The following is a 12,436-nucleotide window of genomic DNA, read 5'->3' as shown; positions in this document are numbered from 1 at the left end:
TAAGAGAATTGAGAACACTATTGACTGTCCCTTGACCCATGAAAGATTTTCTCACATGTAAGTGGCTGCTAATAGACCACAAACCTAAGTAGAAATATTCATAGTTTTATAGTTTTAAGAGAATAAAATATATGGCTCAAGACTTATTAAGGAGAAAGGTCCATTTACACATCCCAGGCTTCACTTGATACTTCAAAGGTTTAGGAATATTAATGGAAATAAATAGGTTATCATTCACAATAATTGCAGTTCTGTCTCAAACCAGCTTAATCACTGATTATATGATCTGTAACACACCTTAGATAACCCTCCAAAAAACAGAGTTGGAGTTAATCAGAATTAACTAGTAGCTACAATCTCGTTAGAATATTAGAAATATTAAGGGCAAAAGCCACATTTAAATAGGTAAACTTAACGTTTTTCAAAAATGATGGAAGCCAGGCGTGGTGACTCACTCCTGTAATCCCAGCACTTTGGGAGGCTGAGGTGGGTGGATTGCCTGAAGTCAGGAGTTCCAGACCAGCCTAACCAACATGGTGAAACCCTGTTTCTATTAAAATACAAAAATTAGCCGATCATAGTGGCAGGCGCCTGTGTTCTCAGTTACTTGGGAGGCTGAGGTGGGAGAATTGCTTGAAACCAGGAGGTGGAGGTTGCAGTGAGCCGAGATCGTGCCACCGTACTCCTTCCTGGGCAACAAGAGTGAGACTCCATTTCAAAAACAAAAACAAAAAAAGATAGCAAAACTATAAGTCACAGTCTCAGGAAGTGCCAGAGTGAAGCTTGATAAATACGGAGACAACTACATAGCTCATGTTGGAGAATTAATAACAAAGAGACTATCTCAAAAATAGTTCTAGAAAAAGCCATATTACCTTCAAAAAGTGGCAGTATGACTTAGAGATGACTTCTCAAATGGAAGCTAATTGGTAACTAGAATTTTATTTCTAATAAAACATTATAGAATATAAAAAAATAAATACATGTTCAGGAGAACGAAAAATAAGGGAACTCCCTATACCATATATACCTTACACTAAATGAAATAATAATGTTTTTCAAGCAGAAGAAAAATTATTTTAGATGTAAATGTAGAAATTTAGAAATGAAATCAAGAAAAGGAAGGACAAAACATCTGGATAAATCTAAATAAACAGTGACTATATAAATAAAATCCATAATATAAAATTTAAAATAAATATTAACAAAACTACCTAACAAAATATTAGAAGTATTATAAGATCTTCATAGTCTAAGAAAAGTAATGAAAATTTTACTTTATACTCATATTAGACACTAATAAGTCAAGGAATCATGAAATAATATCTAGGGCAAAATCAAAAGATACTTAAACTTATAGGAGATTATAAGGAGATATTGGAGAAAAAAACGCTTAATTGAGAAAAAAAGCAAGAAAGAACAAGTCGAAAATTCAACAGATGAAAAATAGCAGTGGTAGACCACAACAAAAATATCTTGAGCGAAATATAAATGATTTTAATACTTTAACTAATAAAAAATCTAAAATGAATTTTAAAAGGTGTTATATGCTTTTTATTAAAAATAAGAATTGAGGGACTGGTCACGGTGGCTCACACCTGTAATCCCAGCACTTTGGGAGGCGGAGGCAGGTGGATCACAAGGTCAGGAGACCGAGACCATCCTGGCTAACACGGTGAAACCCCGTCTCTACTAAAAATACAAAAAATTAGCTGGGCGTGGTGGCCGGCGCCTGTAGTCCCAGCTACTCGGGAGGCTGAGTAAGGAGAATGACGTTAACCCGGGAGGTGGAGCTTGCAGTGAACTGAGATCGCGCCACTGCACTCTAGCCTGGATGAAGGAGGGAGACTCTGTCAAAAAAAAAAAAAGAAAGAATTGAGGAAGTCTGAAAAAAATTAAAAATGGTCTGTTAGGCTGACATAACCAAAAGAAAGCTGAGATAAATGTACTAATATCAGATGAAATAAACTTAATGGCAAGAAGCAGTACTAAGACAAAGGAATACCTTTCAAATGATAAAATGAGCAGTATACCATGATGTGACGATTTAAAATTTGTATGCATGTAACAGTGGGAGAAATATATGAATCCATATCATACTGGGGACTTTTGCCCACTTTTCTTATACTGTTGGAAGAAGTAGAAAAAATGTAATTAAGAATAATGAATTAGATATCTCTATTAGCAAATTTGACCAAATTGATATATATAGCATAATATTAAACTCCATAAACCTAAAATTGAATATAATGTGAATGCACCCTTAATATTTATTCAAATGCTCTATGTTGTGTCAGAGATCAAGCCGTGACAAATTTTCATAATTGAAAATAGAAATAATACATTTTCTGACAGCAGTTAAACTGTTAGAAATCATTTACAAAAGGACAACTTAATCCACAAATATTTAAAAATTAAGAAAGTATTCCTAAATAATTCACAAGTCACAAAATTAGTCTCAATGGAAATTAGAAAATATTTTCAGTAAATGAGAATAAATGTATGACATATTGAAACTCAAGCAAATGAATATCCTTGGTTATGCAAAGTCATACAGATGGTACAGTGGTCATTGGAGACTCAGAGTGGGGAGGGTGACAGGGGAGTGAGGGATGGAAACTTGCCTATTGGGTACAGAGTACACTATTCAGGTGATGACTATATTAAAAGCCCAGACTTCACTACGATGCAATACAACCATGAAACCAAAAACCCTTTATCCCTAAAGCTATTTTTTTTAAATTATAGCCTGTAAGTGATATTGCAAAGAATAAAAGGTTAAATGCCAATAGTCCAAATATCCACAGGTTGAAAATAGAACATGCTTACAAATGATTCATTTAAAGAAGCTAAAAACCAAACAGTAAACCAAGTCCAATGAAAATAGAAGTCATACAAGAGATATTAATGGAAGAGAATACATTCTAAAAGAATCACATAATCAAGGAGATCAAAAAAAGCCAAAAGCTTTTCCTGGTAATAATGCTAAAATAATCTACAAAATTCAGAGACCAAAATAATAATAATAATAATAATAATAATAATAATGAGAGAGAGAGAGGGAGGGTGGGAGCACAGTAATATAAAAAGAAAAGGTGTTACTACTGATCCTAGAGAAGGAAGAAATTCAAAGTTATGAGCTACATTATTGCAGTACGTATTTGACAATTTAAATAAAATTTGTAAAAAAACTTGAAAAATGTCACTTACCAAAACTGACATGAGAAGACATAAAAATCGGAATACTCCTGTAACTGTTTTTAAAATCTATAATAAATTTTTCTCATATATGCACAAAAGTTCTAGGTCCAGATGTTTCACTGGAGAATTCTCTAAAACATATTAAAAGGAAAGAAAACTAACATTACCTACATATTTCACCTATTGAAAAATTTCTCAGCTTGTTTTGTAAGATTACCAATAATTTTAACATAGAAATGTGAGAAGGACTTTACAAGAAAAGACAATAACAGGTCAATCTCTCTTACAACCTAGCTAAAAATAATTAGAATTAAATATACATAAAATTCAGCAATATATAAACACAAACATAGGTTGAGCTTGTTATGGGAATGAACGTGTTTTAGTGTTCACAAATTTTAAAACTGCAGTGCGTTTTCTTAACAGAATAAAAGCCAAAAATCATATGACATTCTCTATAACTAAAAAATAAACTGCAAAGTCTGTGAGTGACACAATCTATTACCTAACTTGCAATGATGAAAAAAATATTTAAATTATAAAAGGCTACATCCAAAATGACTGTGATGAACACCTCTGTAATGGTGAAGTGTTGAACATTTTCCTACTGACACTGGGAATGAGAAGATGATACCAAATATGATCAACTGTGTTCAACCTTACACCTGACAAAATTGCTAGTGAGAAAGTAAAGGAGGAAAAAAAAAGATACTAAGAACCTGAAAAGAAGTAATTAAGCTAATTTTTCACAAAACATGAATAATTTACAGATAAACTATTATATAAATACATTTACAAGGTACGTGCCTGTAAGATAATATTTGAAATCAATTGTATTTCTTTTTTAAGGAAAGAAGAACTTCTAAAATTGAAATTTGAAAAAAAATGATGCCTCTAACAATAACATCAGAATCACTATACAGTAATCAATTTACTAACTAGAATACAAAATCTGAAAATGAAAACCCAGAAAGCATTAGGAGAAAATTGTTGAAAGTCAGGACATTAGTTACCTGGAAAAGGTAAGCAAGTATTATCTTGGAAAGGAGTTTAGGAGAATTCTGGGTTGTCAATAATAGCTAATTTCCTGACCTACATGGTTATTCATGTTTATTGCAAAAAGGTAGCTTACTTTTTAAAATTTTATAATATCCATTGAATGTTTATTATGTTATACCCATTGAGATCTATGTTTATGATTTGCACATTTTTTAGGCATGTGAAGCAACAACAAAACATTTATTAAAAAGAAAATTAATGAATAAATAATGGTAAATTTTATTATGACATCAGATGATTTGTATATCTGAGCGTTCTTGACATACCATCTATATTTGACTTTCTTGTTTGAATAATTTCTCTAAAAATGTTTTTAGTACCCTGCTTTGGGTGGGAAAACACTCGAGGGAGAATGTGTCTGGGAATATTTTTTAAAATGTTCTCAAGGTGCAATAGCATTTTATGTGGATATAAAATTCTACATTAAAGTTGTTTTCCTTCTATACTTTTTAAAAAATTTATTTCCATGGATTATTGGGGAACAGGTGGTGTTTGTTTACATGAGTAAGTTATTTAATGGTGATTTGCGAGATTTTGGTGCACCCATCACCCGAGCAGTATACACTGCACCCATTGTTGTAGTGTTTTATCCCTCACCCGCTTCCCACTTTTTCCCCTTGAGTCCCTCAAGTCCGTTGTATAATTCTTATGCATTTTCACCCTCATAGCTTAGTTCCCGCTTATGAGTGAGAACATATGTTTGATTTTCCATTCCTGAGTTACTTCACTTAGAATAATAGTCTCCAATCTTATCCAGGTTGCTGCAAATTCCATGAATTCATTCCATTTTATGGTTGAGTCATATTCCATTGAATATATATATATATAACACAGTGTCTTTACCCTCTCGTTGATTTCTGGTCATTTGGGTTGGTTCCAGGTTTTTGTAACTGCTAATTGTGCTGCTATACGCATGCATGTGCAAGTATCTTTTTCGTGTAATGACTTATTTTCCTCTGGATAGATATCCAGGAGTAGGATTTCTGGATCAAATGGTAGTTCTACTTTTAGTTCTTTAAGGAATTTCCATACCGTTTTCCATAGTGGCTGTTCTAGTTTACATTCTCACCAGCACTGTAGAAGTGTTCCCTGATCGCATCCATGTCAACATCTGCGGGTTTTTTTATTTTTTGCTTAGGGCTATTCTTGCAGGAGTAAGGTGGTATCGCATTGTGGTTTTGATTTGCATTTCCCTGATCATTAGTGATGTTGAGCATTTTTTTCATATGTTTATTGGCCATTATGTATATCTTCTTTTGAAAATTGTCTATTCATGTCCTTAGTTCACTTTTGATGAGATCTTTTTTTCTTACTGATTTCTTTGAGTTCCTTATAGATTCTGGATATTAGTCTTTTGTCAGATGTACAGATTGTGAAGATTTTCTCTTTACTCTGTGGGTTGCTGACGGTTCCTTCTGCCTTGCAAAATCTTTTTAGTTTAATTATTTCCCAATTATTTATCTTTGTTTTTATTGCATTTGATTTGGGGTTCTTTTCATGCAATCCTTGCCTAAGCCAATGTCTAGAAGTGTGTTTCCAATGTTATCTTCTAGAATTTTTAGAGTTTCAGGTCTTAGATTTAATTTTTTTTTTTTTTTTTTTTTTTTTTTTTTTTTTGACATAGAGTCTTGGAGTCTTGCTCTGTCCCCAGGCTGGAGTGCAGTGGTACAATCTTGGCTCACTGTAACCTCTGCCTCCTGGGTTCAAGCGAGTCTCCTGTCTCAGCCTCCCGAGTAGCTGGGATTACAGGCGCTGCCACCATGGCTGGTTTACTTCTGTATTTTTTTAGTAGAGATGGGGTTTTGCCATGTTAGCTAGGCTGGTCTTGAACTCCTGACCTTAGGTGATAAGCCCGTCTCAGCCTCCCAAAGTGCTGAGATTATAGGCATGAGCCATAGCGCCCAGCCATATTTAAGTTCTTAATCCATTTTGAGTTGATTTTTGTAGAAGGTGAGAGACAAGGATCCAGTTTCATTTCCTACGTGTGGCTAGCCAATTATCCCAGCACAATTTGTTGAATAGGGTGTCTTTTCCCCACTTTGTGTTTTTGTTTGCTTAGTCAAAGATCAGTTGGCTGTTAAGTATTTGGGTTTATTTCTGAGTTCTCTATTAATATGCCATTACCTTCTTGCAACCAAGTTGCAGTAAAAGTTTGATAGAATGCTTTGGTCCTCTGCAGGTAACCAGTTATTGTTATCTTATAGTTAGAATTTTGTTTTGACAGGCCGGGCGCGGTGGCTCAAGCCTGTAATCCCAGCACTTTGGGAGGCCGAGACGGGCGGATCACGAGGTCACTAGATGGAGACCATCCTGGTTAACACGGTGAAACCCCGTCTCTACTAAAAAATACAAAAAACTAGCCGGGCGAGGTGGCGGACGCCTGTAGTCCCAGCTACTCAGGAGGCTGAGGCAGGAGAATGGCGTGAACTCGGGAGGCGGAGCTTGCAGTGAGCTGAGATCCAGCCACTGCACTCCAGCCTGGGTGACAGAGCAAGACTCCGTCTCAAAAAAAAAAAAAAAAAAAAAAAAAGAATTTTGTTTTGACTTAACCGAATTGGCTTAGAAACAGAAGACACATTCTTTTCAAGAGCATATAGGATATTTTACAAAATAAAACAACCATATGCTGGCTGTACAGCAAGTCACAGTCAATTTCAAGGAATTTAGATCATTCATATTATGCCTTCTGGCCAAAACATCTGGAGAAAAGCACCATATTTTGTTTCTTTGTTTAAAGTTCTGTAGAGCATAGATGTATAATTTCTGTTATTTCTGATAAATGTAAGATAGCGGTAAATTGGTCTAGTACTTCTTTTCTGTCCTCCTTGCACAGTCACCCTTCCTGGTTTTGGATTTCTTGTAGTTTGTGTTGTGACACAAGTTTAATTTTTCCTCAGATTTTAAAGCCTGCTACTTGTTTCTGGAGTAGAAAGTCATTGGTCAAGATAATATTTTAATAGATATATCCATATCTTATCATTTCACTAAATTTAGGTAGTTAAAAATTTTCAAAGTTGACATTGATACATTTCTTCCAGTAGTTACATTTATTATGCCTTAGAACGTAGTGAGAAAAGGACGAAAAAACAGATTGTAATTTGGCAATTCAGGAATCAAATAATTCGATTTTTAAAAGATATTGTCTAAAGAAATGTAGACAAGCATGACACTTGTCACTACAATGCTTATTCTTCACAACTTAGACATGATTATGTAGGAGTTATGAGAGCAGGAACGAAATAGAGCAAATTAAGATAATATGAATGTAAACTTAAAGTTGACTCTAGATTTCCAAATCAAAGAAAGTATTATTTATTACAATGAAAAATGAAGAAAAGATGCAACTGTGTGGGTGAAGTGAATTTGCAATAGATGAAAACACTGAGCCAAGGGGATATCTACCAGACTCGAAAGAGTGAAATAAAATAAGCCAGCAAATATAACAATGAAAACTTCAAAAAATTGAAGCAGAACTATAAACCTGAAATCTCACAGAAGACAAAGGCTTCAATTAGTATTGGCTATAGCAAATAAGCAATTACTTGTGAACGTAAAGAATAACTGACTTGGGACAGTAATGACTATTATTTCTTAGTTCCTGAATATTTCTGACAAGAAAAGCAATGATTTGGATCAACTGTTATATTTTGATCCTTTACTTTCTAATTCTACATATTTCTACATTTCAATTTACATGGGATGGTTATAGTAATTTTTAAATCACCTATTATTTCCTTTCTATCTAGTTGAATTATTTTTGAAGTCAAAGTCAAACCTCTTTTGAGTTTATGTATACCATCTAGTTCTTACTGAGCAGCATCAGCATGCTGTTGAAACTTCTATTTAAATTACCTATTTTTAAAGTTTTTCTAAAATCCTTTCATAAACATTGTTTCTTCTTGTTACTACATCACACCTCTCAAAAAATTATATACCAAGAAACAGAGTTGGACACATGTACAAAGCAATGCAGCAGTATTAAAGAAGGAAATTGAGGAAGAAATACATATATCTAAAATAATCCTTCATTAGACCAAGAAAATTAAAATATAGACTAAATTTAATGAAATTTTAAAATCATATATTACTAGGTGAAGACTGGAAAAGAAAACTTTTTGAAAAATAAAGATTCATAATTTTGAACTACTTTATATTGAGTTAGAAGTTCAGTTAACAATAACCAACCAAATAAATTTTAGTAATTGAAATGAAGTACCAGAAGGAATATGTCAAGAAAGAAAGCAGATAAAATTTGGGATAATTAAAGAAAATTATGATTCAAAGTTAAATAAAATTTAGGCATTGAGTCTATGTAAATGTAATAGAATTAAATGGTAAAGAGAACAGAATGTAAGGAAGAACAGATAAGACAGGCACAAGGCTGGCCGCGATGGCTCACACCTGTAATCCCAGCACTTTGGGAGGCTGAGGCAGGCATATTACGAGGTCAGGAGTTCGAGGCCGGCCTGGCTAACATGGTGAAACCCCATCTATACTGAAAATATAAAAATTAGCTGGGCATGGTGGCACGAGCCTGTAATCCCAGCTACTGCGGAGGCTGAGGCAGGAGAATCACTTGAAGTAGGGAGTGGAGTCTGAGGTTGCAGTGAGCCGAGATTGTGCCACTGCACCCCAGCCTGGTGACAGAGTGAGACTCAAAAAAAAAAAAAAAAAAAAAAAGAGAGAGAGAGAAAAAAAACAGGCAGAAGTAGCTTAATGTTATATTTCAATATCAAATGGGAGATACAGAAAATAAGGAATTTTTTTAAAAAAAAAATAGTCTTATGAGACCTCTTTATAGCCCACTTACAGAGTTGTGAGACCTCCTTATAGCCCACTTACAGAGTAAATGTGTTAAAGAAATGTTTGCTATTTGGTTCTTTTTATGTTTTGGTCCTGTTGTTCAACAAGAAAAAGGAAAACAACGTTTGCACAAAAAAGTTATACAAGTCATTTTACATGAAAATTCAAATTATAGTTAGCAATTGGCTTTTACTTACAGAAAAAGAAGTTTAGCGTAATATGAAGTTTTAATAATAGGGGAATATAACGGTAAGTAAATGTGTTGGTGAAGCTCTATAAAAGTGGTTCATGCTTTGAGAATGTCAATAAATGCTCCAGGAAGACTTTTTATTTAGGAAGATAAAATATAATAAACTAAAATACTAAAATATGAACTAAAAACAAAAGTATGAAACAACTAAAAAGTGAAAAGGAATAGATTAGTAAGTGGAGAGGGAGGCAATTTGATGGGGATATTTGAAAAAATTGGAGGATACATGGATTGAGAGAAAGAAAATCCAGGTTGGAGGAAAACTTTAAAAACACTTGAAAATCACTAGAAAACATGCAAGAAAAATATGAAAGAAAATATAAAACCACAACTGAGAACTATAACTGAAATTATCATTATTTTTCACAATATAATATGTTTTTACCAACACTTGGAGTAATTTTTTAAAATTTCAATCTATTAATATAGAGAATGTTAATACACAACCTTACAACAAAATATATAATTCAAGAATTCTACCTATTTGGTTTGAAAGACTTGTAGAAATTAACAAAATTATCACCTAGGTTTGATTTCTCATGTTTTATACTTAAAATTAAACTTAATTATTTTCTAACAGTTTTGTACATCAAAGGTCCAGGCAGATTTCACTGGGTTTTTTACTCAGGAACTCACAGGGTGATACTGAAGGTATGGCTACTGTTAAGTTTTTATCTGGAAACTAGTTGAAAAGTCACCTCTAAGCTCATTCAGGTTATTGGAAGAATTCAGTTCCCTGTGGTTGTAGCACTAAGGCTCATATTTCCTCTGGATGTCCACTTGGGATTGCACAAGCTGCTAGAAGACACCCTTTGTTTCTTGAATGTGACCCCTTTCCGTCTTCAAAGGCAGCAACAATACACTGAACTCTTCTTGTGATTCAAATCACTTTGACTTCTCGGGCTGCAAGACAGATAAGACTCCTTTTTTTCTTCTTTTAACTTTTATTTCAGGTTCAGTGGTACATGTGCAGATTTGTTATATAGGTAAACTCACATCAGGAGGGTGTGGTATACAGAACATATCATCACCCAGGTACTAAGCATAGTACCCAGTAGGTATTCTTTCTAAATCCTCTCTCTTCTTCTGCTGTCTACCTTCTAGTAGGCCCCAGTGTTGGTTGTTCCTGCCCATGTGTTCTCTTTATTTAGCTCCCACTTATAAGTGAGAATATGCAGTCTTTGGCTTTCTGTTCCTGAATTAGTTTGCTAAGAATAATGGTCTCCAGTTCCATCCATGTTGCTGCAAAGGACATGATTCCATTCTTTTTATGGCTGCATAATATTCCATGGTGTATATGTACCACATTTCCCTTATCCAATCTACTGTTGGTGTGCGTTTAGGTTGATCCATGTATTTGTTATTTTAAATAGTGCTGCAATGGACATATGTGTGCATGTATCTTTATGGTAGAACAATTTGTTTTCTTTTGAATATATATCCAGTAATGGTGCAGGGTCAAATGGTAATTGTGTTTTTAGTTCTTTGAGGAATCACTACACTGCTTTCCACAATAGCTGAACTAATTTACACACCCACCAGCAGTGTATAAGTGTTCCCTTTCCTCCACAACCTCACCAGAATCTGATGTTTTCTGATTTTTTAATAATAGCCATTCTGACTGGTGTGAAATGGTATCTCCTTGTGGTTTTGATTTGCATTTTTCTAATGAGTGGATGTTAAGGTTTACACATATGCTTGTTGGCAGCATGTATGTCCTCTTTTGTAAAGTGTCTGTGCATGTCCTTTATCCACTTTTTAATGAGGGTTTTTTTTTGTTTGTTTGTTTTTGGTTAATTGGTTTAAGTTTCTTATAGATTCTGGATATTAGACTTTTTTCAGAAGCCTACTTTGCAAAAATTTTCCCCCATTCTTTAGGGAGTCTGTTTACTCTGTTGACAGTTTCTTTTGCTATGCAGAAACTCTTTAGTTTAATTAGGTCCCATTTGTCAGTTTCTCCTTTTGCTGCAATTGCTTTTAGCCCCTTCCTCATGAAATCTTTGCCAGTTCCTATGTTCAGAATGGCATTTCCTAGGATATCTTCCAGAATTTTTATAGTTTTGCATTTCACATTTAAGTATTTAATTCATCTTGAGTTGATTTTTATATATGGTATAAGGAAGGAGTCCAGTTTCAATCTTCTTGCATATGACTAGTCAGCTATCCCAGCACCACTTATTGAATGGGAAGTTCTTTCTTTATTGCTTATTTTTGTTGAAAATTAGATGGCTGTAGATGTGTGGCATTATTTCTGGGCTCTTCATTCTGTTCCATTGTTCTATGTATCTGTTTTTGTACTAGCGTTATGCTATTTGGGTTACTATAGCCTTGTAGAATAGTTGAATACATGTATTGTGATGGTTCCAGTTTTGTTCTTTTTGCTTAGGATTGCCTTGGCTATCCAGGGTCTTTTTTGAGGGCTAGGTGAATTTTAAAAATAGTTTTTTTCTAGTTCTGTGAAGAATGTTGTTGGTAGCTTACTTTATCACCTTTTCATTCATTCTGGCCTTGGAGAATCTGATGATTATGTGTCCTGGGGATGGACTTCTTTTTTAGTATCTTGTAAAGGTTCTCTGTATTTTTTGAATTTGAATGTTGGCCTTTCTGAGAGGTTGAAGAAGTTTTTGTAGATGATGTACGGAAATATGTTTTCTAAGTTGGTTGCTTTCTCCACAATGTGTATAGCACACCACAGCCACCATTTAGAGAAAAGCCTCATCTCTCGCTGCTATGGGCCCTTGAACCCCTGTTCCCCAACAAGCAGAACCTGTAGCTCAGGCAAGCAGTGCAGCTGCCTCATCCTCTGGCTGAACACTCCCAGTAGCAGCAGATACCCATTTCTCAGAGATGGAACTCCCAGGGGCAACCAAAAGCCCCTCTGCCACTGACTCTCCAGTTTAACTTCCCTATTTACCCTCGAACTAGGGAAGGAGCAAAGACTGTGAGTGCTTTATCCAGCAAGCTGTAGTTGCTCTAAGGAGAAGAGGCCAGTCTGTCTCCCATGGGTCCTACCCACACCCTCTGCTAGCCACCAGACAGGATTCCCCCAGCTTGGGCTCACAGTCCAGCTGCCCCCATGCCAGGTTGATCATGCTAATTGATTGCAGTTCTACATTTTTCTTC

Source organism: Macaca mulatta, chromosome 7 (genome assembly GCF_049350105.2).
Source record: "Macaca mulatta isolate MMU2019108-1 chromosome 7, T2T-MMU8v2.0, whole genome shotgun sequence".
Lineage (NCBI taxonomy): Eukaryota > Metazoa > Chordata > Mammalia > Primates > Cercopithecidae > Macaca > Macaca mulatta.
The sequence above is the reverse complement of the archived record's forward strand: the minus strand, read 5'-3'. Positions refer to the sequence as shown.